This window comes from Bos indicus, chromosome 4, assembly GCF_029378745.1.
Source record: "Bos indicus isolate NIAB-ARS_2022 breed Sahiwal x Tharparkar chromosome 4, NIAB-ARS_B.indTharparkar_mat_pri_1.0, whole genome shotgun sequence".
NCBI classification, from domain to species: Eukaryota; Metazoa; Chordata; class Mammalia; order Artiodactyla; family Bovidae; genus Bos; species Bos indicus.
In genome coordinates, this window is record NC_091763.1 from 115276845 (window position 1) to 115303539 (window position 26695).

At 40.8% G+C, this 26695-nt stretch overlaps 1 pseudogene; it reads right to left on the reverse strand.

The window, feature by feature from the left end:
• Nucleotides 1-835: 835 nt before the first annotated feature.
• Nucleotides 836-26649, reverse strand: LOC139182811 (large ribosomal subunit protein uL30-like; annotated as a pseudogene).
• Between the last annotated feature and the right edge of the window lie 46 nt (nucleotides 26650-26695).

Genomic DNA, 26695 nt, shown 5'->3' on the forward strand with positions numbered 1-26695 from the left:
GGAAGATCCCCTGGAGAAGGAAATGGCAACCCACTCCAGTATTCTTGCCTGGAGAATTCCATGGACAAGGGAGAATGGTGGGCTATAGTCCATGGGTCAAAGAGTCGAACACGACTGGGTGACTAACACTTTCTACACCTTCTTTCTTAGGAGTACTTCACCTTCCTTGGTAGAGCAGGACTTGCTGGCTATTTGTTATTCTGCTTTGGTTCCATTGTCCTTATTTGAACTCTTGTCATTCTAAGAATCCCAAAATCTTCCTTACAGCCCTGGTTTGATTTCCCAGTGAATAGGTCTCTAAACTTCAAAATATCCAAGCCAGTGTATGAAGTTAAGAGACAGCAGTAGACTCAGGAGTTAATGAGAAAAAAAGTATTAGAAAAATCACACTAAAGTCACAAAGCAGAGACCCTGGGACCAAGCCCTGGGTGCTTTCAGATAAACACAGAGTATCTGACTCCATCCTTGGAAAGGCAACTTCAACATCAAAAAACTGGAATCCTGGCAAAACACTCATCTTCCATGTTTGAGTATAAAGTGGAACACTTTAATAATTAGGTAATACCTTTCTACTGTTTAAACATTCTCACATGGTATACTTCTACTTTCTTTTTCAATAGCTTTATAGAAATATCATTCAATCATATAAAGTACAGAATTCAATGGACTTTAGTGTATTCACCAAGTTGTGCAACCATCACCACAAATCAATTTTACATTCTCACCAACCCAAAAAGAAAGTTCACACCCATTGGAAGTAACTTCCCATTTCCCACCCGCACTCCACCCACAGGTCAATCACTAATATATATATTTTTTGGCTGTGCCACAAGCTTTCGGGATCTTCATTCCTGGGCCAGGCATCAAAAACAGACCCTCAGCAGTGAAAGTGCCAAGTCCTCCTATCTTATAGATTTGCACATTCTGGATATTTTATGCAAAGGAAATTATGTGACATGTAGCCTTTAGCAACAGGCTCCTTTCACTTAGCACTATGTTTTCAAGGTCCATCCAGTTTATAGCGTGTATCAGTACTATCCAAGAAAAGTTCATTCCTTCGCATTGTCAAGGAATAGTAAATCACATGGATATACCACAGCTTATTTATCCATTCATCAAGTTGATGGGTTGTTTCCATTTTTTGGCTATTATGAATAATGCTCCTAAAAACATTTGTGTGGGCTTCCCCAGTGACTCAGTGGTAAAGAATCCGCCTGCAGTGCAGGAGACGAGGAGGCAGACTCGGGTTCGATTCCTGGGTCAGGAAGATCCCCTGGAGAAGGAAATGGCAGCTCGCTCCAGTATTCTTACCTGGAGAATCCCATGGACTGCAGCTTGGTGGGCTGCAGTCCATGGGGTTGCAAAGAGTTGGACACGACTGAAGCTACTAAGCACAGCACACACAGCACACAAACATTTGCGTACACTTCTTTTTGTTTTTTCCAAAAAGTTATGTATTTTTTCTGTTTGGCTATGCTGGGTCTTTGTTACTGCCAGGGCGCTTCTCTAGTTGCAGAGAGTGGGGGCTGCTCTCAAGTTATGGGGCACAGGCTTCTCACTGCAGTGGCTCCTCCTGTTGCAGGGCATGGGCTCTAGGGTGCGTGGGCTTCAGCAGTTGCGGGTCACGGGTTCTAGGCTGTAGGCTTGGTAGTTGTGGTGAATGGGCTTAATTGCTCTGCAGCATGTGGGATCTCCCCAGATCAGGGATCGAATCTGTGTCTCCTGCATTGGCAGGTGGATTCTTTACCACTGAGCCACCAGGGGAGCCCTGTGTACAAGTTTTTCTGTGGACATATGTTTTTGTTTCTTATATTCTGAGGATTAGAATTAGAATAATCTTAGAATTGCTGTGTCCAGAGGATTGAACGAAGAGGACTATTTTGAAGATTTCACGTGTTTAAACATATGAATTGGTGAAAAATAACATGGTTATCCAACAGATGGACACAGCGAAACTTTTGTAGGTGATGAATATGTTTAATACCTATATTGTGGTGTTAATAATATGGGTTTATACAAATGTCCAACCAAACTGTATCCATTAATTGGCTCAGAAGTAAAGAATCTGCAGGAGCTGATGGAGGAGGTGTAGGAGCTGTAGGAGACACAGGTTCCATCCCTGGGTTGGGGAGATCCCCTGAAGGAGGGCATGGCAACCCACTCCAGTGTTCTTGCCTGGATAATCCCATGGACCCAGGAGCGTGACTGGCTACAGTCCATAGAGTTGAAGAGTTGGACAGGACTAAAGTGACTGAGTACACATGCACGCACAATGATGTACAATAATACCTCAATAAAGATGGAATAAAAAAAAAAAAAAAAAAAAGAGTTGCTGGGTCCTGACTGCAGCCATGAAATTAAAAGACACTTACTCCTTGGCAGGAAAGTTATGGCCAACCCAGACAGCATACTAAAAAGCAGAGCCATTACTTTGCCAACAAAGGTCCATCTAGTCAAAGTTATGGTTTTTCCAGTAGTCATGTATGGATGTGAGAGTTGGACTATAAAAAAAGCTGAGCACAGAAGAATTGATGCTTTTGAACTGTGGTGTTGGAGAACACTCTTGAGAATCCCTTGGACTGCAAGGAGATCCAACCAGTCCATCCTAAAGGAGATCAGTCCTAAGTGTTCATTGGAAGGACTGATGCTGAAGCTGAAACTCCAATACTTTGGCCACCTGATGCGAAGAGCTGACTCATTTGAAAAGACCCCTGATGCTGGGAAAGATTGAGGGCAGGAGGAGAAGGGGACGACAGAGGATGCAATGGTTGGATGGCATCACCGACTCAATGGATGTGGGTTTGGGTGGACTCCAGCAGTTGGTGATGGACAGGGAGGCCTGGCGTGCTACAGTCCATGGGGTCGCAGAGAGCTGGACATGACTGAACAACTGAACTGAACTGATAGAAACTCCCCGCTTAACCTTTTGAGGAACTCCAGAGTGTTCTCCACAGCAGACACAGCTCTTTACACCACCACCTACGATGGACAGTTTCCATTTTCTCCACATCCTCTACAACACCTGGATTATCTACTTTTCAACAGGATGAGAAGTGCCATCTCACAATGGTTTTTACTTGCGTTTCCTTGATAGATAATGACATTGAGCAGGTCTTCGTGAGATTATTAGCCAGTTTTTTTGAGAAACGTCCACTCAGATCCTTTGCCTATTTTTATCATTTAAATTTTTTAATTTGAAAGCAGCCTCTGTTTATTAACTGACCAGATTACAAAAATAATCACAGTAGATACCTTAGTTCATCCTTCTAATAAGCCTGTTGATCTGGTCTTCCCGATTGCCAGCATCTCTACCTTCTACAAAATGGGTGGTCTCTTCCTTCATTCCACCTCGTGGAGAAGACAACTTGAAGTGCCACAGGAAGTTGCACGCATCTTTGAAACATTTTCCAACGGTACAGATCTCATGAATCTGATTCTCCATGCAGATGATGCCATCTTTGCCAAGAGATCGAGCAATCACTGTGTTATCTGTCAGGTCAATTCACTTCTTGTTGGTTTTGCCATAAGCACACTTGTAGATCAATTCATTTACTGACCGCAGGTCTGGGGACTCTCATGCAGTGTATGGTTCCACAGTTCTCAGCGTGGTAACTGAAGCGTTGCTGAGCTTCACACAGGTGCCACTGAAGATCTGACAGAGGCGAACAAGCTGCAATAACTTTCCAACCTTTCGGCAAATGCCACCAATACTTCTGATCCTTATGACAAGCGCCAGTTTGGATTCAGAGGGTACATAGATGTTGCTGGCTTTTCTTGCCATCCTAGCCATTCGAAACTTTTGCAGGTAATGGATATGATTACCTATATTCCTGTGATACCATCTGCCTGTATTCCTGTCATAATGCTTAGCTTTTTCATAGAACTTTTTCATAGATGAGCTTTCTCTTTGCTTTTCAAAGCATCTTTAGGGCAGACTTCTTTCTCAAGCTCTTGATCTTAAGCTCTGCAAAAATCTTTTATTTGATCTAAGGGTTTCTGGCATAGCAAAAACCTTCTTTTTCTTATCTTCTGAACCCTCCATGGTTCCAACCAGGAAAGAGCTGCTGCTCCCCCTCTTTTTTTTGGCTGCACCACAATGCACGTAGGGGATCTTAGTTTCCAGTGTGTGTGCGAAATCACGTCAGTCGTGTCTGACTCTTTGCGACCCTAGGGACTGTAGCCCAGCAGGCTCCTCTGTCCATGAGATTTTTCAGGCAGGAATACTGGAGTGGGTTGCCATGCCCTCATCTAGGGCATCTTCCCAAACCAGGGATCGAATTCACATCTCTTAAGTCATCTGCATTTGCAGGTGGGTTCTTTACCACTAGGGCCACCTGGGCCAGGGATCTAATCCGCATTCCCTGGGTGGCGGAAGCGCAGAGTCTTAACCACTGGACCACCGAGGAAGTCCCAAAAGAAGTCATTTTGACCTAAGTATGCCTGCAATTGATAACACATTTTTAAAAAATTATTTATTTTTGGCTTAGGCAGTAGCTGGGTTCTTTGCTGTGGCACGTGGGTTTCTCTCTAGTTGTGGCGCGTGGGCTCAGAAGCTGCATGCATGGGCTCAGTGGCTGCAGTGATGGGCTCAGCAGCTGCAGTGCATGGGCTCAGTGGCTGTAGTGATGGGCCCAGCGGCTGTGTGTGGGCTCAGTAGTCGTGGTGTGTGTGCTTAGTTGCCCCGTAGCATGTGGGATCTTAGGTCCCTGACCAGGGTTCAAACCCATGTCCCCTCCACTGGAAGATGGATTCTTAACCACTGGACCTCCAGGGAAGTCCCAGTAACATTTTTAATAGCAAATAAATTATCTAATTATTCTTGTGTTAAACAGTTCTTCAAATATTCAAGACCAGGCATCAAATCTCCCTTTGTTTCTTTTTAAAACTGATTAACCAGTTTCTTTAAATGAGGAAAGGTCTGAATCTCTAAACATCATAACCACTTCAAAAAAATGTCTCTCTAAATTAAATGCAAAAACCTAAATGTGATTCAAATAATTCAGTGTATGAGATTATTATTTTCAGTACAGAGGGATAGGAATTAAACAGATGGATAAACAGAGAAGTAAACATGGACACATAATTAGATTAATACCTTTCAAAAATATATTTACTCAAACTTCAGGGGGCAAAAGAGGAGAGGCAGTGAACATAACATTTAAAGATGGAATCTGGAGAACTCAGCTCTTCAACAAACTCATTTAAGTCTTTCAAAAACCTCTAGGTAAATGAAATGTGCCTCTCCCTTACTTGAGAAACAGGTGGGAGGTGAGTGTGAGAGAGGCCAGGAGAACAGTGCTCACTTTGCACTGACAGCAGCAGAAATGCAAACGGAACTTCTTTGGGTGTGTGGTCCTGGAGACCGTTTCAGTTACAGAATTCAGACCAGCATGTGAGGAGTGCTACCACAGGCACCGGATTGGGGAAAAAGTCTAGCCCAGGGCTTTTGTAGTCCATGAGAAGTAGACTGCCAACTTTTCTGGTAGGCCTTAGATTTAAATAAATGAGCTTCCCTGGTGGCTCAGATGCTAGAGAATCTGCAGGCAATGCAGGAGACTGGCTTTGATCACTGATTATGAAAATCCCCTGGAGAAGGAAATGGCAACCCACTCCAGTATTCTCACCTGGAGAATTCCATGGACAGAGAGGCTGGCGGGCGACAGTCCATGGGATCGAAAAGAGTCAGATATGACGGAGTGACTAACACTCACTTTTTTTTTCATATTTAATTCAATTTACTAGTTGCTGTTCTTGGATAAATTATATAATTTCTGAATCTAGACTGCCAGAGGGTATTGTTTTCAGAAGCTTGCTTGGTGGGTTGAGTTCACTTCAGTTTAGTTGCTCAGTCATGTCTGACTCTTTGTGACCTCACAGACTGCAGCATGCCAGGCTTCCCTGTCCATCACTAACTCCCGGAGTTGACTCAAACTCATGTCCATCAAGTTGGTGATGCCATCCAACCATCTCATCCTCCGTCAGCCACTTCTCCTCCCACCTTCAATCCCTCCCAGCATCAGGATCTTTTCCATTGAGTCAGTCTTCGCATCAGGTGGCCAAAGTATTGGAGCTTCAGCATCAGCATCAGCCTGTCCTTCCAATGAACACTCAGGACTGATCTCCTTTAGGATGGACTGGTTGGATCTCCTTGCAGTCCAAGGGACTCTCAAGAGTCTTGTCCAATACCACAGTTCAAAAGCATCAATTCTTTGGTGCTCAGCGTTCCTAATCGTCCAACTCTCACATCCATACATGACTACTGGAAAAACCATATCTTTGACTAGGTGGACCTTTGTTGGCAAAGTAATGTCTCTGCTTTTAATATGCTGTCTAGGTTGATCATAACTTTTCTTCCAAAGAGAAAGCGTCTTTTAATTTCATGGCTGCAGTCACCATATGCAATGATTTTGGAACTCCAAATAATAAAGTCTGACACCATTTCCATTGTTTCCCCATCTATTTGCCGTGAAGTGATGGGACCAGATGCCATGATCTTAGTTTTCTGAATGTTGAATTTTAAGCCAACTTTTCACTCTCCTCTTTCATTTGCATCAAGAGGCTCTTTAGTTCTTCTTTACTTTCTGCCATACATAAGGGTGGTGTCATCTGCATATCTGAGGTTACTGATATTTCTCCCGGCAATCTTGATTCCAGGTTGTGCTTCTTCCAGCCCAGTGTTTCTCATGATGTACTCTGCATATAAGTTAAATAAGCAGGGTAAAAATATACAGCCTTGACATACTCCTTTCCCTATATGGAACCAGTCCATTGTTCCATGTCCAGTTCTAACTGTTGCTTCCTGACCTGCATACAGGTTTCTCAAGAGTCAGGTCAGGTGGTCTGGTATTCCCATCTCTTTCAGAATTTTCCACAGTTTATTGTGATCCACACAGTCAAAGGCTTTGGCATAGTCAATAAAGCAGAAATAGATGTTTTTCTTTAGGGCTGTTTTTTCATTCTGTTGGCTTCTCTTCACTATTTCACACTAAAACATGTTTGAGGGGACTCCCTAGTGGTCCAATGGTTAATAAGATTCCCGCTTCCAAATGTAAGGAGCACAGTTTCAATCACTGGCTGGGGAACTAAGATGCCACATGCTGCACAGTGTGGCCAAGAAATTTAAAAGATAAAAGAACTTTAAAAAATATTTGAGATTTATATTTGAAGCCAGAATTTTAAAGGGCATCATGGATGTTTTCCATTTTGTATGTTACTATAGTATGGCTGGAGTTCTTGTCCAAATGAAAACCAGCAGATAACAATCCTCTGGTTACTATTCTCCAAGGATTCCCATTTTCCATATGAACAAAACCATACTGTGTGACAGAATTTTGTCTTGAAGTTTCATCACAGTAACTGCTATTAAATTTTACTAAGGGTTAGAGACAAATCCTTGCCCACAATGTAAAACATGCAACATTTTGTCTCGATAATCTCAGATGCGGTGGATTCTTGCCTGGGAGCATCTGATACTTCACTTCGTCATCTTGTTCCATTTTCCTGTCACAAACAGCTTATTATCAAAAAGGAAAGGAATGAGTCCTATTTTGCGTTGGTGAAATGACAGGGATCCCTGGGAGGGAGGAGGCACAGTGGCCCCATGGGCTAGAACACCAAAAGAAGAAAAGGATAAAGAGCTTCAGGAAGAGGGTAGATTCTAGCGTAGCAATGAGGGGTCTGAAAGCCCCAGATTCTCTAAGGCAATGATGATCACCGTGCAGCCCCAGGAGCACCACTAGGGAGCTTATTAAAAGGACCCACAAAATCAAAATCCACATTTTAACAAAATCCTCTGGTAATCTGTGTATACAGTAAAGTTTGAGGATCACTGGTTGAAAAATACCAAGAGTTTTATCCTTTTATGCCACAATACTCTTGCCTTACTTCAGGGCTCTTAGAGTCACCCTAAAATGCACCTGGACTCAGGAAGTACTTGGAAGGGGGTTCATGTCACAGAAGACAAAGTGGTCCCTTGTGCTGTCCCGTGTTAGCTCACAGCTCACCCTAATGACTCAAGGTCAAAGAATTTTTAATCGAATCCCATGAGCAAAGCGTTGAGTTCGCCAAAAAGTAAGATGTTGAGGAAAAATCCAAACAAACCTTTTGATACGTGTTATGAAGGATGTGCACTCTTTAAAATCCTTAATTTTTATTACTGGGAGACAGGCTATCCTTAAAATAGGAAATAGTCTACATATTCTGTTAGATTCAACTCTAGTTCTCTGCCGTATTAGACTTCTTTAAGATTCTAACTGGCTCCATGAAAAGCAAGGCATGCTGCTTTAATAAATGCTTCCCTTAAACAAATGTAAAAATGCATGTTATTATATGGAATTAGATTTGTTCTCCCTGTGCGCATCCTGCTCTTCATTAGACGAGTCAAATTTAAATACTGCATGGAAAATTCTAGAGCAGTTTCCTAAGCTCTCTGCTCAGCAAGCACAACTCCAGCTCTAAGCACTGTTGTTGTTGTTCAGTCGCCCAGTCGTGTCTGACTCTTGCGACCCCATGGGGGCAGCACACCAGGCCTCTCTGTCCCTCACCATCTCCCGAAGTTTGCCCAAGTTCATGTCCATTGCATCGGTAATGCCATCCAGCCATCTCAATGTCTGATGCCCTCCTCTCCTTCTGCCCTCAGTGTTTCCCAGCATCAGGGACTCTTTCAATGAGTTGGCTGTTTAAGCATAGTGCAGTATAAAGAAAACAGCAATAATGGCTGTGGAGAGTTTAAAAATGCCATACAGGAGACTGCATGCATTACTTCAGGATCTTCCAGAGGAATAACTGTATCATTTGCCAATGAACTTGGTTATCTCAGGGAAAAAAAGTCAGGCTATAGCACTTTTCTGCCTACACTGGCCAAGAGTAATCTGCTCTCCTGTGAACCCACCAACAGATACTGATTACTGAGCTGCTACTATATAACCAGGAGGTGCTAGTGGTAAAGAACTCACAAGCCAATGCAGGAGACATTAAGAGACACAAGTCTGATCCCTGGGTGGGGAAGATCCCTTGGAGGAAAGCTGGACAACCCATCCCAGTATTCTCGCCTGGAGAATCCCACGGACAGAGGCGAATTGTGGGCTACAGTCCATAGAGTCTCAAAGAGTTAGACATGATTAAAGCAACTTAGCGTGCACACACTATATAACCAACACTGTGAAAGATATAAAAGTGTGGGAAACAAAACTTGTTCCCCAGGAATTTATGGCCTAGACTGAGAGGAAAAACTAGATGCACATAAAAATAATGGTCAAGAGAGTATATAAGTCTCAAATGAGGACTACAAACAAGTGTGCAGAAGTTAACTTTGGTCTTGGGTGATCAGGGAAGCTTACAGAGCACACAGGATTTGACACGGCACTGAAGCTCAATCGAAGTTGAATAAAATGACAGAATTGATAGTTGATTGGAATAAAATATTCTCCATCAGCCATAGGTCTCACAGTGATTTTCCCAAAAGAAACATTTCCTTGGGACTCTCATATCTGATTCTAAGGACCAAATGTGTTAGTCTCACTATGTTATTAACAATTCAACTAAAACAGCCCAACAACAAAATGATCATTTTTGGATGTTTGGATGATAATTTAGCTAATGGAGCTTTCTTTCTTTATCTGGCAAAATGTTCCCATGTTATCTTCATTTCACCATCCTGGTGGATATTTTCCCTCCTGCTGCGGCCAAGCAGGACTCCAGTTGAAAATAACATGAAACCATGCAGCAACATCCCCACTTTTGCTGCAAGTTCACTGCATCCTCCAGGGCCATGCTCTTTACACACGGGGCTTAACAAATGTTGTTGGCAGATGGAGTCACAGAAAGAATGATTCTGTGCGGCTTTCTAGCCCATCTTTTCTAGGTTACAAGCAGAAAAAGTATTTAACAGTGAAAGAAGAAGGGGGGGGGGGGAAACAGACTGGGATCTGATTACCAGCTGACTTGCTTTTGTTTTTGTTATTAATAGTGTATTTTATTATTTAGCGAGCAATCTAAACTACTTGGCAGCTACAGTAAAAATGAGGGGTCCTAAAATAATGCTGGAGAATAATTTTCAAAAGGCTAAAAAGATGATCTCATACCTGTATAAAATAAACATGTGGTGAATGATTTTATTCAACTCAGTTAATAAGGGAAATAGTAAAAGACTGGGGTTGAATTAGACTTGGAGGAGCTTAAGTATTTATAAATTTAAAAAGGAATGTTAGTATTGCTTAAGATACTAAGTTAGATGCAAAATTACTTAATGTCCTACAGGGCCACGGGCCACAGCCTAGAGGGTTATCCTTCCCACTGAACAGAAATCATCTGCATCTCTAACCAGACAGGAATACACATGTTAACCTCTGCTGCTATGGAGTTGTCAAATGACACTGTCAACAGACAGTTAAAGGAGCAATCTGGGCAGTGCACTGGAAGAACACCCAGAAACCTCCTCTCATGTCTCTAGCCTGAGTTTTGAATAATTGTCCTGACACTCGGAAGAGGCTCTCAAAAGGGAATGACAAATGCCCGACATCATACTAGAATAGCATGCAGATCTCACTAATGCATATGACATTGTACCAGTTAGAAAAGAACACTCTTAGGGCTGGTGTTCATTCTGTACAGTTTGAGGTAACATGACTTGATTTATGTAATGACAAGACTCAGAGACGTACGGCTCACAAAAATATGTTCCAGTGAATATTAATGAGCACAGAGGTCATCTACATGGCAGCCTCGGTGATCTGGAACCCAGTTGGGAACCAACCTACACATAAATTTAAAGGGCACTGAAGTCCAGTTTTAGAGTTAATTCTCACAGCCTTTCTCATATGGAGAGTACTGGACACAGTGATTTATTAGCAGAGAGGTGCTTTTAGAGAGGAATACATAATCCATAAGCACCCAGGGCCACTTAGTTACAGGCGGCAGCTCTCTAAACCTCTGAAGGTATCAATGTCTAATAGTAAAGTTCTACACATCATCTTTATAGAAGCATCAGTTATCAAAAACCCTAAACTGTTTTAATAAACTCTCCTAAAGAAAGTGTCAGTTAGTCAGTTCAGTTGCTCAGTCATGTCTGACTCTTTGCGACCCCATGAACTGCAGCACGCCAGCCCTCCCTGTCCACTGACTCCCAGAGTTCACTCAAACTCATGTCCATTGAGTCGATGATGCCATCCAACCATCTCATCCTCTGTCGTCCCCTTCTCCTCCTGCCCCCAATCCCTCCCATCATCAGGGTCTTCTCCAACACCACAGTTCAAAAGCATCAATTCTTCAGTGCTCAGCTTTCTTCACAGTCCAACTCTCACATCCATACATGACCACAGGAAAAACCATAGCCTTGACTAGACGGACCTTTGTTGGCAAAGTAATATCTCTACTTTTCAATATGCTATCTAGGTTGGTCATAACTTTCCTTCCAAGGAGTAAGCGTCTTTCAATTTCATGGCTGCAGTCACCATCTGCAGTGATTTTGGAGCCCCAAAAAATAAAGTCTGACACTGTTTCCACTGTTTCCCCATCTATTTGCCATGAAGTGATGGGACTAGATGCTGTGATCTTAGTTTTCTGAATGTTGAGCTTTAAGCCAACTTTTTCACTCTCCTCTTTCACTTTCATCAAGAGGCTTTTTAGTTCCTCTTCACTTTCTGCCATAAGGGTGGTGTCATCTGCATATCTGAGGTTATCGATATTTCTCCTGGCAATCTTGATTCCAGCTTGTGCTTCTTCCAGCCCAGCGTTTCTCACAATGTACTCTGCATAGAAGTTAAATAAGCAGGGTGACAATATACAGCCTTGACATACTCCTTTTCCTATTTGGAACCAGTCTGTTGTTCCATGCCCAGTTCTAACTGTTGCTTCCTGACCAGCATACAGGTTACTCAAGAGCCAGGTCAGGTGGTCTGGTATTCCCATCTCCTTCAGAATTTTCCAGTTTATTGTGATCCACACAGTCAAAGGCTTTGGCATAGTCAATAAAGCAAAAATAGATGTTTGTACAAATGTATAATTCAAAACAAATTCTGTGAAGAACAGTTTAAAGTGTAAACGTGTTGTTATTGAAAGAGCTAAGAAATCAATTCAACTCCCACTACTGAATATATGGGCTTCCCTTGTAGCTCAGTTGGTAAAGAATCTGCCTACAATGCAGGAGACCCGGGTTTGATTCCTGGGTTGGGAATATCTCCTGGAGAAGGAAATGGCAACCCACCCTAGTATTCTTGCCTGGAGAATCCCATGGACTGTAACCTGCAAGGCTCCTCTGTCTGTGGGGTCACAAGAGTCAGACATGACTTAGCAACTAAATTACCACCACCACCACTGACTATATATTATGGGCAGGATACCTTACTGGGCCCTGAATTGTGCTAATAGGAATAAAATATTGTTCCTGCTTTCAAAAAGCTATGATTAGGGAGATGTGCAAACACATTTAATACAAGAAAGGCTGAATAAAGCATTAGTGCCCATGTAGAAACATGTAGGCGAGAAAGAGTCACTCAGGACTAAATTAGATGAAGTCACGGAAGACTTCATGGAGAAAGGAACATTTAGGTTGTGCCTTGAAGGATTTACTATCCATTTGACTGAAAAATTCTCTAAAAGGAATGACTGTGAATAAATGAAGGGTTGCTATTTTTTTTTCCTCAAAATAACTCCAATTATGTAGAAAAATACATGTGATATTATAAACAAAGATGAGTGACAAGTTGAGATAAAAACATGACAAAAGACAGACCTGTATCGTGGACGATTCACAAAAGAAACGGTACTGGCCAATGAACATCCAAAACTGTATTTGACCTTGCTAATAACCAGAGAAATGCACAGGAACATGAGATACCCTTTTGCAGAGAGCAGCATACAAAGATTAAAGCAGGAGACAATACTTGCAGTTGGCAAGTGTGCAAAGAAACCAGTGTCCTCATATACAGTTATTAAGAATTTAAACTGGTACAACCTTCCCTTTAGAATTTATTTCCACTGCAAAGGAGCTATGAAAATAATTACACAGTAGTACAAAGACTATATCTGCATGAATGTCACCAAAACACAAAACAATGTTTAAAAGGAGAAAGCAAAGAAATATCCAACAGTTGAGCACTGGTTGATAAATTATGGAACCATGAAATATCATGTGGCCTTAAAAATATAATCATAAAATTTAATGATGTGGAAAAAAATTACAAAATATTGAGGGGAAAAAAGTATGTTATAAAAGTCTATCAGTCAATATGGTCCTAGTTTTGATTTTAAAAATGAAACAAAAAAAGGATCTTTGTCTTCCTGTTCATCTCCAGGTTATACCTTTAGGTCTCATCTCTTAGATTTAACAATGATCTAATTCTAAGAAGATAGATTTTTCTTTCCTTATGAGAAACTCTGGAACAAACTAGTAAAATACTGCTTAAAAAAAAAAAAAACTATTATAATGCTTAAGAAAATCTTATAGAGTATATACACCAATAAAGCTTGCCACAGCATCCTAACAGAGTCAGCCTGGTCTCACAGGGTGTCTTCAGTATGTTGATATAAAGAACTGAGTCTAGGAGTAGTCCATTCATGGAGAGGAAGGGAAAATAACTTATAGAGCAGCTCACTTCCTTTCCTGAACTCCTGATCATTAGTCCTGAGTACACATTAAGGCACCTCAAGTGCCAGGTGGTGTTAGGTGGCCTCTTCAGGCAGTTACTGGGGAAGCACAGTTCCCAGTTACTGGCAGGCATAGCAGATGCTCTTCATTGTCAGGATGGTGGGTGGCGCTCCCTGACTTCGAGGGCTGTGGTGGCAGCATCTCTTACTGGGTCCACGACCACAGAGAACTATGAGCCACTGCTGGTGTTGCTCCATGTGTGTGTGTACGTGTGTGTGTGTGTGTGTGTGCAGGGGACAGGTAGCAGGTATGAGGTGAAACAGGCATGGCCATGCAGAGTTTGGTTCGTACAGAACAGAGTATGATACAGTCAACCGCTTGCACCACCTGGATCTACTCATATCCTCTTACGGTATCCAGATTGCGTCAGATGCCCTCACTTCCTCTCCAGAAGAAAGCAAAGAATCATCTTAACGCTAGTAGTCACTCATTCCCTTGACGCACACCAAGATCCACTCCCTACTGCTGTAGCTCGCTCCGGGTGTGTAACTAGTGATGGTGTCATTTCCTGCCCTATTCCAGACCGCCCTCCCTTTCACATGGCTCTTCTCTTGGGTGTGCAGTTTGTGGGATCTTAGATCCCCAACTAGGGACTGAACCCTGGGCCACAGCAACAGTGAGAGTGCTGAGTCCTAACTGCTGGACTGCCAGGGAATTCACTACTCTTTTTGTTTCACACACAAGAGATTAAATTATTTGCACAGAGTTAAGATTTAGTTGGCTGTAGTGCGTTAGAGAACCAGAGACTCCTGACACCTGAGAGACTTTCAACCAAAGATTCTGCTGTCCATAAATTTTATATATTCATTTCAACTTTAACCACACAATCCACGTATAATCTGAGTGAATATTTACTTAGTGCAGTCAAGATTCCTTTGTAATAAAAAAGTACCCTATATCTCTGGCATGAGTTAGATTTTTATTATCTATAATAAACTTAAATAGATGAATCTGTATTTGGTAATATTGTGTTTTGTTTTAAGTAAGATTAAGTGTATCCACCTATAAATGATTGGTATACTAATATGGATTTATTGAGGTGGGAGAGGCATCTGAGGTCATCGAGTTTGAAATATACAGAATAAATCAAGGCACCGTGAAGTAAATTGCCCCCAAATAGCCTTCAGAAAATTCTGAACCGTATTTTAAATGTCAAAGACATGAGTTATGTGGCTATCCATAAATATTTCTTAATCTTTTAAAAGGGATCCTTTAAGAAACTTCAAAATAAATGAATGAAATCCAATAATTTAAAACTCAAGTGCTGTTATTTCTACGAGATCTTGGATTACATGTTCATTTGTTCACTGGAAGAAAAATCACATTTTCATTTCTTATATTTTATTTATATTAGAGAGGGTACTTCAATATTAATTCAAATATCTATCTATTAAATGCAAAAATGTTAATGTAATATTAAAAATGAAATTTAAATGAAAGCAAGGGGTTATCACATTAAGGTTCCCATGGCAACTCTCACTACACTTTTCAGCTTCTGAATTGTAATATAGTCATTTATTACAGGCTCATATAAAATATAATTTTGCAAATATTTAAAGATGTATAGGCTAATTCATGTCAATTTAAGACTTCATATGTGATGTAATATATCAGGCTAAGAATACTCTAAATATTAACCCATATTCTTAATTTAGACATACTACATAAAACAGATGCAAACTTCCTAAATATTGAATGATTTGTTATTGAATAATTTGTGTTTTGAATAGCATTCACATGAATTATAGCATTTTGCAGTTCCCATCAGGGTTGAAATCTGAACTTTATGTTATGAAAATATGAATATAGACAGGGTCAAGTGCCCCTCTCTTTAGCTTAGCAAGAGTTTGAAATTACACATTACACATTTTGCCAGAGTAGGCCAAGTGTAAATTCATTAGTTCACACAAGTTAAAAGTACAGGAATTGAATGACGCAGATCAAACAATACTGTCGGAGCCTTCCTGGCTCTGCTGTTTCTGCAGCCTTCAGCAGTAAGTAGTGGACGAAGAACTCCAAACAGTAAACATCTGCTAACCAAGCAGTGTCTCTTTATTTATCTAAGGGAAAATGTGTATTACCTCAAAGCTACGTGTCTGCATCTTTTCCTACATCCTTAAACAATCTGAACATCCCTCGATGGGGTAGGTTAAGCAAGCAATGGTACCAGAGCTTTGACAATGACTTATCAGTACTGCTGCGGCACGGTGTCCACAGCACACTGCCAAGTAAGCAGAGCAAGAACACGACCAGAGCGAAGCAAAACAAAGCCAAACGCTGCCTCACAGTGCGCACACACATGCGGAGAGAAGCCCAGAATGCGCTCCAAATACTAACAGTGGCCATCTCTGGATGGTGGGGTTATGACTGCTCTGTTTCTTGATAGTATTTTCTGAGTTTTTTCAAATGAATATAATTAGAAAATAAAGTGTACAGTGTAAATAAAGTAAGTACTCTCTGTTGTCAGTGTGAAGATACTGGTATTCTCCACTGAGAGCAGGAGTATAAACTGGAAAAAACCTCCTCGAGACATTTGATAACATAACATTGCAGTAAATATATTTCTAAATTCTATTTTTAAATATTCAGGAAATTGGAAGCACTCACATATTCAAGCATGATTAAATAATTGTGCATCTATAAGAGGAAATACTAAATACCATGTCATAGAATATTTCTGTGTGGAAATACTGTCGATAACATCAGGATGCCATTAGCTGCAAGCAATAAGAAACCCAGGCTCAAAAATCTCTGGGTAACCTCAGCAGTTGAACATACCCATTTACCTCCAATTCCTCCTGGAGCCAAAATACAGTGACAGAAAAGTGGGGGAGTAGCAATCCATAAAGACAAGGAGAGGGGAGGAGACAACAGCAACAGTTTTTGAGGCTAGAAAGCTGGGTGGGTGGGGGTACCCTGTGGACCAGTAACACAGGTGACAGAGAAAGCCAGGCAGGCAGTCCAGAAACAGGCCGATTCAGCCGTCAGAACTCAAAGTGCTCAGGAAATGAACACACCTGGAAAGTGGAAAACGTACTTGGGAAATGAGAAGAACCCAGGTCTCCCTCAGAAATCAAAACCTATTGCAGATTTTAGAGGCCAGCATCTCCCCACATCCAACCATCAGACTTTTACAGACTGTTGAGGCCTGAGCACCCTATTCCTATGCATTTGGGTGTATATGTTCTAACTACTGTAACCTATGAACACAAGTTATGAGATGCATTAAAAATGAACCTTAGTGGGCACTTCCCTGGTGCTCCAGCAGTTCAGACTCCACACTTCCACTGTGGGGGCAGGGGGGTGGTGGCCGGGTATGATCCCTGGTCGGCAAGCTAAGATCCCACATGCCTGAGATGCTGCCAAAAAAAAAATATGGAACATCCCTAAATCTCATTTTGCCGTCCCCTTCTTTTTCTGACGTTAGCACACGTTTCGTTTTGTATTTGAACCTTTTTTTCCCCCGCTCCTGCCACAACACACAACATGTGGGATCTTATTTCCCCTACCAGGGATGGAACCCACGCCCCATAGAGTGGATGTGCAACGCCCAACCACTGGACTGCCAGGGAAGTCCCTCTTTGAACCTTATTTTAAAAGAATCTCCAAATATAAACGCAGCAGTGTTCATGGCAGCATTATTCATGAAAAGTGAAAAGTATTAGTCTCATTTGACTCTTTGCAACCCCATGGACTGTAGCTTTCCAGGCTCTTCTGTCCGTGGGATTTTTCGGCAAGAAAACTGGGCTGGGTAACCACTCCCTTCTCCAGGAGCTCTTCCCAACCCAGGGATTGAACCCTGGTCTCCTGCATTGCAGGCATATTCTTTACCATCTGACCTAAGTGTTATTCATAGCAGCCCCAAATTGAAAGCAACCTAAATGTCAATCAACTGAAGGAATTTTTTAAATGGTATATACTTCTATAATAGAATATCATATGGCAATAAAAAGTAATGAAGGACTGACACTGCAACATTGAAAACGTTATCCTAAGTGACAGGAGCCTCAGAGAAGGCCACCGATTGTGCGATTCCATTTACAGGAAATGTCCAGAATAGGCAAACCTAGAGCCAGAAAGTAGACTAGTGGTTGCCAGGGGCTGGGGAGAGTGACTGACAGTGGATATGGAGTTTCTTGTAAGGGTGATGAAAATTTTCTAAAATTAAATAGCTGCAGAATTCTAAATATTAAACTAAAACCCACCAGAGTATACTCTAAATGAGTAAATTTTATGGTATGTGAATTATACCTCAATAAAGCTATCAAAAAAGGTATTTTGCTGAATGTATTCTTCTGCAGTCTTTTAAGAAAATTCAACACGATGCTTCTAAGATTTATCTGATGTTTATGTATCATGCAGTAGTGCATTCATTTTTAATGCTGTTGAGTGCTCCATAGTATCAATGCTACCATTTGCTTACTCATTCTGTAGTGAGTGAAAGTTTTACTTGACTCTAGCTCTTGCTGGTACAATGCTAATAGATGTATACATCTCTCCTGCTGTACGTGAGCAAGGATATATACCAGACTACAGAGATTTGTGTTTAACTTTATAAAACAATGCTACATTACTTTCCTAAGTGCTGTTCCATGTGGGTTTGCATTCCCACCAGTACTGAATTGGACTTCTTTTTATTGCCTGCCTTCTTCAGGGCTGTCATCCAGGTGTGTATGAAATGACACTTTACTGAGATCTTAACCTGCTTTTCCAATTACCAATGAGATTGAACTTCATTTCATATTTTTTCTGACTATTCCTGTTTCTCCTTTTGTGAAGTAAAGTGAAGTCGCTCAGTCGTATCTAACTCTGTGACCTCATGGACTGTAGCCTACCAGGCTCCTCTATCCATAGGATTTTCCAGATAAGAATACTGGAGAGGGTTGCCATTTCCTTCTCCAGGGGATCTTCCTGACCCAGGGATCCAACCCAGGTATTCCACATTGCAGGCAGACACTTTACCATCTAAGCCACCAGGGAAGCCCTTCTGTGAAATGCCTCCAAATGTTTTGCCTATTTTTCTATGCATTAATTTTTTCCTGATTGATTTGTGTGTACACCATATGTATGCTACTGCTGCTGCTGCTAAGTCACTTCAGTCGTGTCTGACTCTGTGCGACCCCATAGACGGTAGCCCACCAGGCTCCCCCGTCCCTGGGATTCTCCAGGCAAGAACACTGGAGTGGGTTGCCATTTCCTTCTCCAATGCATGAAAGTGAAAAGTGAAAGTGAAGTCGCTCAGTCCAGTCTGACTCTTCACTATCCCATGGACTGCAGCCCACCAGGTTCCTCCATCCATGGGATTTTCCAGGCAAGAGTACTGGAGTGGGGTGCCATTGCCTTCTTTGACAACATATGTATAAATGATTTATAATGAATTAGAAAAGCTAATGAACAGGAAAAATTATAATATGTATATTCATATATATATATATGCCATATATGTATATAATTTGGTTTGGGTATTAAACATGCTCTTTACATGGGTTTTACAAATACACTTTCAGTTTGTAGCTTTTCACTTTATCTTTCAGTGAATAAATGTTCAATTTTTTTAAGTTTTTTATTGGAGTATAGTTGCTTTACAATGTTGTGTTAATTTCTGTCAAAGTTTTAATGTCAAAATTTTCTTTGTTATGGTTGATTGCTTTTTATGTCTATTTGAATAAGTATTTCCTTCTCCAAGATCACAAGTATATTCTCATAGTCTTCCCTAGTTTTTAATGTTTTGTTTTTACATTAAGGTCTTTAACCGCTGGAATGGGTTTCTAAATATTTTATACACACACACACACACACACGATTCAGTTTTACTTTTTTCCTTGTGTCAACTATCCTTACTGCCATGTGAAGAGTCCATCCTTCCCACAGTGATTTGCTACTTCTGACCTGTATTAAGCTCCATACATGGGTGGGTTTGTTGAGAACACCGGCACACTGATCAATTTTCTTTAATTGGCATCTGCCACAAGGGGTGGGGTTAGTTGACAGCCTCCACCTAAAGCATCTTCTGGATCAGCCGCGATTGAAGCAAGGTAGCGCCCCTCCTGTGCAGCTAACCAGGGCCTGAGCAGGGAGGGGACTAAGGCTGGCCCAATTGAGGACCTCTCTGCCATCTCTGCACCAGAGCTCGCTGTGGTCAGGCCAAGATTTTCTCAGGGTTATGTGGCCAGTACCAAGCTCTCCCTGTCAGCCCTTCCTTCCCCCATGGGCATCAGACCGGCGGCACACTCTGAAGGCTACCCCCCGCCCCACACCCTAGCCACCTTCTCCTGCTCCTTCTCTTTATCCTTCACATCTTTTACTTCTAACCACATTTGGCATCTGTCTCCTGAAAGACCTGAACTGATACAAGGCTCTTGGCTATTCTTGGTTCCTTGCTCTACTAAATTTAAGAAATTAAGAATCATTTAAGTTCCAAAATGAAAAGGAAAAGTCAGGATTTTGACAGGAATTGCACGCGATTAATGTCTCAGTTGCAGAGCTGATGTCTATAACACCGAGTCTCTCACCTTACGAGCATGCCACCTCCCTCCACTCGTTTCAGTTTTCTTTAGCTTCTTTCAACATGTGCTGCTAAGTCGCTTCAGTCGTGTCCGACTCTGTGCAACCCCATAGACGGCCTCCTACCAGGCTCCTCTGTCCCTGGGATTCTCCAGGCAACAACACTGGAGTGGGTTGCCATTTCCTTCTCCAATGCATAAAAGTGAGCTTTGTGATTCTCTCCCAAAGGGGTTTGCATATTTTTGTGAGATTTTTAAGGTATACTTTTAGTTACAGTTGATATTGTACACTTTCAAAATTCCATTTTTCTAATCCCGTTGCTGGTATTCAGAAAATATTTAAATGTTGATCTTATAACTAGCAATTTTGTTAAACTCAATTCTAACATCTCTTTATAGATGGCTTTTGGATTTCCATGTACACAACTGTACAATCTTACAATAATGACAATTTTATTTCTCCCTTAAGCCTTTTATTCATTTTCCTTGCCTTACTGTGCTGACCCTTTTCGTACAATATTTGAAGGGACAGTACCCATTTTTGACTTGTTCTTGATTTTAAAGAGACCACTTCTACTATTTCACTATGTAGGAATCTTTACAGTGGGCTTTTTGTAGCTACTTCTTATTCAAGGAAATTATCTTCTGGAGTTAATATTGTGAAAAGATGTTCAATTTTATTAAAAGCTTCTCTGTATCTACTTATGCACTCACATTTTTAAAACTTTAATCTGTTTGTGAGAAAATTACAGTGATTTATCAGGGAATAACTGAATTCTATCAAACACTTTTCTGCATTGTTATTGTAACTTTCCCCCCTTTAATCTAGTTTACATAGCAAACTTTACTGACATTCAAATGCTAGACCCGCCTTGTGACCCCGGAATAAACCAACTTGGCTGCGATACTATTTACCTTTCATTGAATTGTTTGTTGATTGTCTTTAGTGCCAAACAGTGGTTGGCCAAAGAGTTCTCTCAGTTTTTAAGTAAAAATAAGAGGCATAGTTTTCATTTTCACCAAGAACTGTATTGAACAACATGCTCTCACCACTGTGTGCCACTATCTTCTGCCATTTTTCAGGCAGCTTCATAATTCCATCTTCCCCAAGCTTTTTATCTTTTTGAATTGCGCCAGGTGCCTTTTAGAGTCTTCCAGGGAACTGAAATTTTTTTCCATTAAGAGAATTTTGCAAAGACCAAAATAAATTAATGAAAGAAGGAAGGAAGCAATCAGCCAAGCTTTCTAGTCAAGCTGTAACAGTTTCAGCCTGGTCATCAAAGAAACATGCGGTCTTGCACTATCCTGATGGAAGATTATGTGTTTTCTATTGACTAATTTCAGATGTTTTACACGGACTGCTGCTTTCGGTTGGTCTAACTGGGAGGCATGCTTGTTGGAATTAGTCATTAGGTTTTCCAGAAGGAGCTCATGATAGAGGACTCCCTTCCACTCCCACAACATCACCTTCTCTGGATCTAGACTGGGCTTTGGTGTGGTTGGTGGTGGGTCATTTTGCCTGCTCCATTATCTTTTCCATTCACATTCTCACACGGTATCCATTTTTTTTTTTTATCGCTTGTCACAATTTGTTTTAAAAATGGAACATTTTCATTACATTTAAGTAGAGCATCCCTTGTGGAAAAACAAGTCAGAAAGGTTTTATTCCCTTAACTTGTGTGGAACCAAAACATCAAAGCAATTATCAACCAGGCTGGTGCAAACGATTTTCAATGCTTTTTGGATATTTTGAATATGTGGGCTCTCTCTTGAGTAGTATAATGTTGATGGTTCTCAATTAAAGTCTCGATTTGACCACTATCAACTTCAAACTGGTCAACCAACTGTGGAGCATCATCCAGCAAATTTCCAGCAGGAAACTGCAAACTGCACATTTAATCAGTCACACCACCTCCATACACGGCAAATTTTTTTCATTTCAGCTGTGCTTTTACCTCTCTTGAAATAATAAGCCATAATATGCCAAAAATATTGCTTTGTTTCTTCCATCTTCAATCTTAAAATGGCTACACAAATTTTTTTTTTTTTTAATACATGGTCATATGACAGCTGTCACAATACAATCTAACAAAGTTGTTTTGCATGAAATTAAAGAAAACTAAGCACTAGACTGTGAAGTCAGGTGGGCCTTAGAAAGCATCACTACGAACAAAGCTAGTGGAGGTGATAGAATTCCAGTTGAGCTATTTCAAATTCTTAAAGATGATGCTATGAAAGTGCTACACTCAATATGCCAGCAAATTTGAAAACTCAGCAGTGGCCACAGGACTGGAAAAGGGCAGTTTTCATTCCAATTCCAAAGAAAGGTAATTCCAAAGAATGCTCAAACTACCACACAATTGCACTCATCTCATCTGCTAGTAAAGTAATGCTCAAAATTCTCCAAGCCGGGCTTCAGTAATATGTGAACCGTGAACTTCCAGATGTTCAAGCTGGTTTTAGAAAAGGCAAAGGAACCAGAGATCAAATTGCCCATATCCGCTGGATCATCAAAAAAGCAAGAGAGTTCCAGAAAAACATCTATTTCTGCTTTATTGACTATGCCAAAGCCTTTGACTGTTTGGATCACATTAAACTGTGGAAAATTCTGAAAGAGATGGGAATACCAGACCACCTGACCTGCCCCTTGAGAAACCTGTATGCAGGTCAGGAAGCAACAGTTAGAACTGGACATGGAACAATAGACTGGTTCCAAATAGGAAAAGGAGTCCGTCAAGGCTGTATATCTTTACCCTGCTTATTTAACTTATATGCAGAGTACATCATGAGAAATGCTGGGCTGGATGAAGCATAAGCTGGAATCAAGATTGCCAGGAGAAATATAAATAACTTCAGATATGCAGATGACACCAGCCTTATGGCAGAAAGTGAAGAAGAACTAAAGAACCTCTTGATCAAAGTGAAAAAAAGAGTGAAAAAGTTGGCTTAAACCTCAACATTCAGAAAACTAAGATCACAGCATCTGGTCCCATCACTTCAAAGTGACTGACTTTATTGTTCTGGGCTACAAAATCACTGCGGATGTTGACTGCAGCCATGAAATTAAAAGACGCTTGCCTCTTGGAAGCAAAGTTATGAGCAACCTGCTGCTGCTGCTGTCACATCAGTCGTGTCCGACTCTGTGTGACCCCATAGACGGCAGCCCACCAGGCTCCCCCGTCCCTGGGATTCTCCAGGCAAGAACACTGGAGTGGGTTGCCATCTCCTTCTCCAATGCATGAAAGTGAAAAGTGAAAGTGAAGTCGCTCAGTCGTGTCCGACTATTAGCAGCCCCATGGACTGCAGCCCACCAGGCTCCTCCGTCCATGGGATTTTCCAGGCAAGAGTACTGGAGTGGGGTGCCATTGCCTTCTCTGATTTGTATGTTAGTATTGTTTAATTGTGAATAGAACTTATGTGAATTGCTATTTAGAAATTAAATGTTTTTCTAAATTTGGAAGCTTTCTAGCTATCCTTTTTGTTGTTGACTTCTGACAACTGCACTATAATGAAGAAAAATTAGCTCCATATTGATTCTTTGAAATCTGATGTCTTCTCATAGCACATGATCAGTTTTCATAAATGTTCCTTTTGTATTCAAGATATGCATTCTCATTTTGTCTGTAGAGTTCTATGTATGTCCATGAGATCAAGTCTGAACTTGTGCTTAGATTCTCTACCTTTAACTAACGTTTTTAACTGATTGGTCTCCCACGTACATTAAAATATCTACTATGATGGTGATTGTTGATTTCTCCTTGTAGTTCTTGAAATTTCTGCTTTATGTTTTTGAAGTTATCTTACAAAGGACATATAAACTTAACCTTCTATCATTAGCAAGTGATCTTCATTAAAAAAAGAAAATATTACCATAGTTATAAAGTCTGCTTTCACAGCTCCTATCTTTCTAGTCTTTTTCATCTTTAGGCTCTCAACATTTCTGTATTTTTGTTTTAGATTTTTTTTTTTTAATTGGAGTAAAACCACTTTACACTGTTGTGTTAGTTTCTGCTCTACAACAAAGTGAATCAACTATTTGCTGTGTGCTGTGCTTAGTCGCTTAGCCATGTCTGACTCTTTGCAACCCCATGGACTGTAGCCTGCCAGGCTCCTCTGCCCATGGAATTCTCCAGGCCAGAATACTGGAGTGGGTTGCCATGCCCTCCTCCAGGGGATCTTCCCAACCCAGGGATCAAACCCAGGTGTCCCACACTGCAGGCAGATTCTTTACCAGCTGAGCCACCAGGGAAGCCCAGAATCAGCTATATGTACACATATATCCCCTCCCTCTTGAGCCTCCCACCCACCTCCCTAGTAGCATTTCTTTAAAAAGGACAGGGAAGATTATTAAAAATCTAGTCTAACGATCTAAGATTTCTCACAGAAGAGTGCAGCACATCTATAACCGGATTTACCTCAACCCCAGTATTTTGGGCTCATTTGTCCTATCCGCTTTTTCTCCTGTGTTTGTTCATATTTTGTTTTCCCCTTTGTTTCAACATATACTACTGGAGCACATATTAATTTTAGAGGCAGTTCTTCAAATTGTCAAGTTAAAACTTAAGTCTAAAGTTGGCCCATCTTTACTTTCCTTCAGAGTAATACAAGCCATTTAGACTGATGTAATTTCAGTTACCTACCTTACACATACTAGGCTTATAGGCAATGGGATAACTAGAATGTTTATATTGTTTTCTCCTCCCATAAATTAGACATTGTTTTACACTATCAATATTTCTTTAGATTTGCTCAAGGACTTACTATTTTCTCTACTCACTATTACTTCTTACATTTCAGACTTTGGGATAACATTCTTCCTCCATGAAGTCCACCTTTTAGAAGTTCCTTTAATGAGGCAATTTTTATGGTAAATTCTTAGTTTCTGTACATCTGAAAATGTCTGTTTCATCCTCATTCTTAGGTAATCCATACAGAAGAGTAGTCTGCATCAAAGTTTTCTGGAATTACATTAATGATCCAGCATTTGAGAGTTTAAAGCTGAAAGGAAGTGGTAAGGTAAGCAGTACATGGATTTTTGTATAGCATTTATCAGAAGAATGTCTGAAATATCTTTCAAACACATTTTTTGAAAACTAGATTCTCACAGTGATCTTCATATGGACTATTTTATGATCCCCCTTCTCTTTTAAACAAGGAAATGGAATAAATACCCTAAGTTCTGTACTCCCTCACCCCCGTTACTCTCCTGCTTCTACCCAGCATCGCGTTATCTGCCATCTGGGACTCGGGATGTGCTGCTTCCTTTGCTTTAATTTTTTTTTTTTAAACAAGTATTCATTTTTCTAGTGTTCAAGAAATCCCACCGGTATAATTTTTAGTTTAAAAGAATTTTTTATTAACCAGGATTCTTAATTCCTTCCAACATGTCAGATAACAAATCTTTTTAAGATAACTAAGTCTTTGGTCTGACACATTAATATATAATTGATAATTTAAGTTAATAATAAAAGTTCATTATTTTTTAATCATGTTCCTGAAGAATAAGTTATAAATCTGTGAATAACAGTCCATGAAATTAGCACTTCCTTTATACAGAGGAGAAATGGAAGCTCCTATCACAGTCAAGGCCAGAGTCCTGCTAAGAGTTGCTAAGTTTTTCATAAATGTGTGTAACACACATCCAGAGCTTGATAACGAAGGTAACAGAATTTTCACATCTCAACAGCTAAAAGGAGAAGTCCTCTCAAGTAGAGCAAGAGACTGTCACTCTTATTGATCACACACTCTTTATGGGGAGGAAAAATAAGCATATTCCCCCAACATACAAATATTTATAGATTAAGAAGAACTAAAAAGCCTCTTGATCAAAGTCAAAGAGGAGAGTGAAAAAGTTGGCTTAAAGCTCAATATTCAGGAAACTAAGATCATGGCATCTGGTCCCATCACTTCAAGGGAAATAGACGGGGAAACAGTGTCAGACTTTATTTTTTTGGGCTCCAAAATCACTGCAGATGGTGACTGCAGCCATGAAATTAAAAGACGCTTACTCCTTGGAAGGAAAGTTATGACCAACCTAGACAGCATATTATAAAGCAGAGACATTACTTTGCCAACAAAGGTCCGTCTAGTCAAGGCTATGGTTTTTCCAGTGGTCATGTATGGATGTGAGAGTTGGACTGTGAAAAAGGTGAGCGCCGAAGAATTGATGCTTTTGAACTGTGGAGTTGGAGAAGACTCTTGAAAGTCCCTTGGACTGCAAGGAGATCCAACCAGTCCATTCTAAAGGAGATCAGTCCTGGGTGTTCATTGGAAGGACTGATGCTAAAGCTGAAACTCCAGTACTTTGGCCATCTCATTCGAAGAACTGACTCATTGGAAAAGACTCTGATGCTGGGAGGGATTGGGGGGGCAGGAGGAAAAGGGGACAACAAAGGATGAGATGGCTGGATGGCATCACTGACTCGATGGACATGAGTTTGAGTAAACTCTGGGAGTTGGTGATGGACAGGGAGGCCTGGCGTGCTGCGATTCATGGGGTCGCAAAGAGTCAGACACGACTGAGCAACTGAACTGACTGAATTGAACT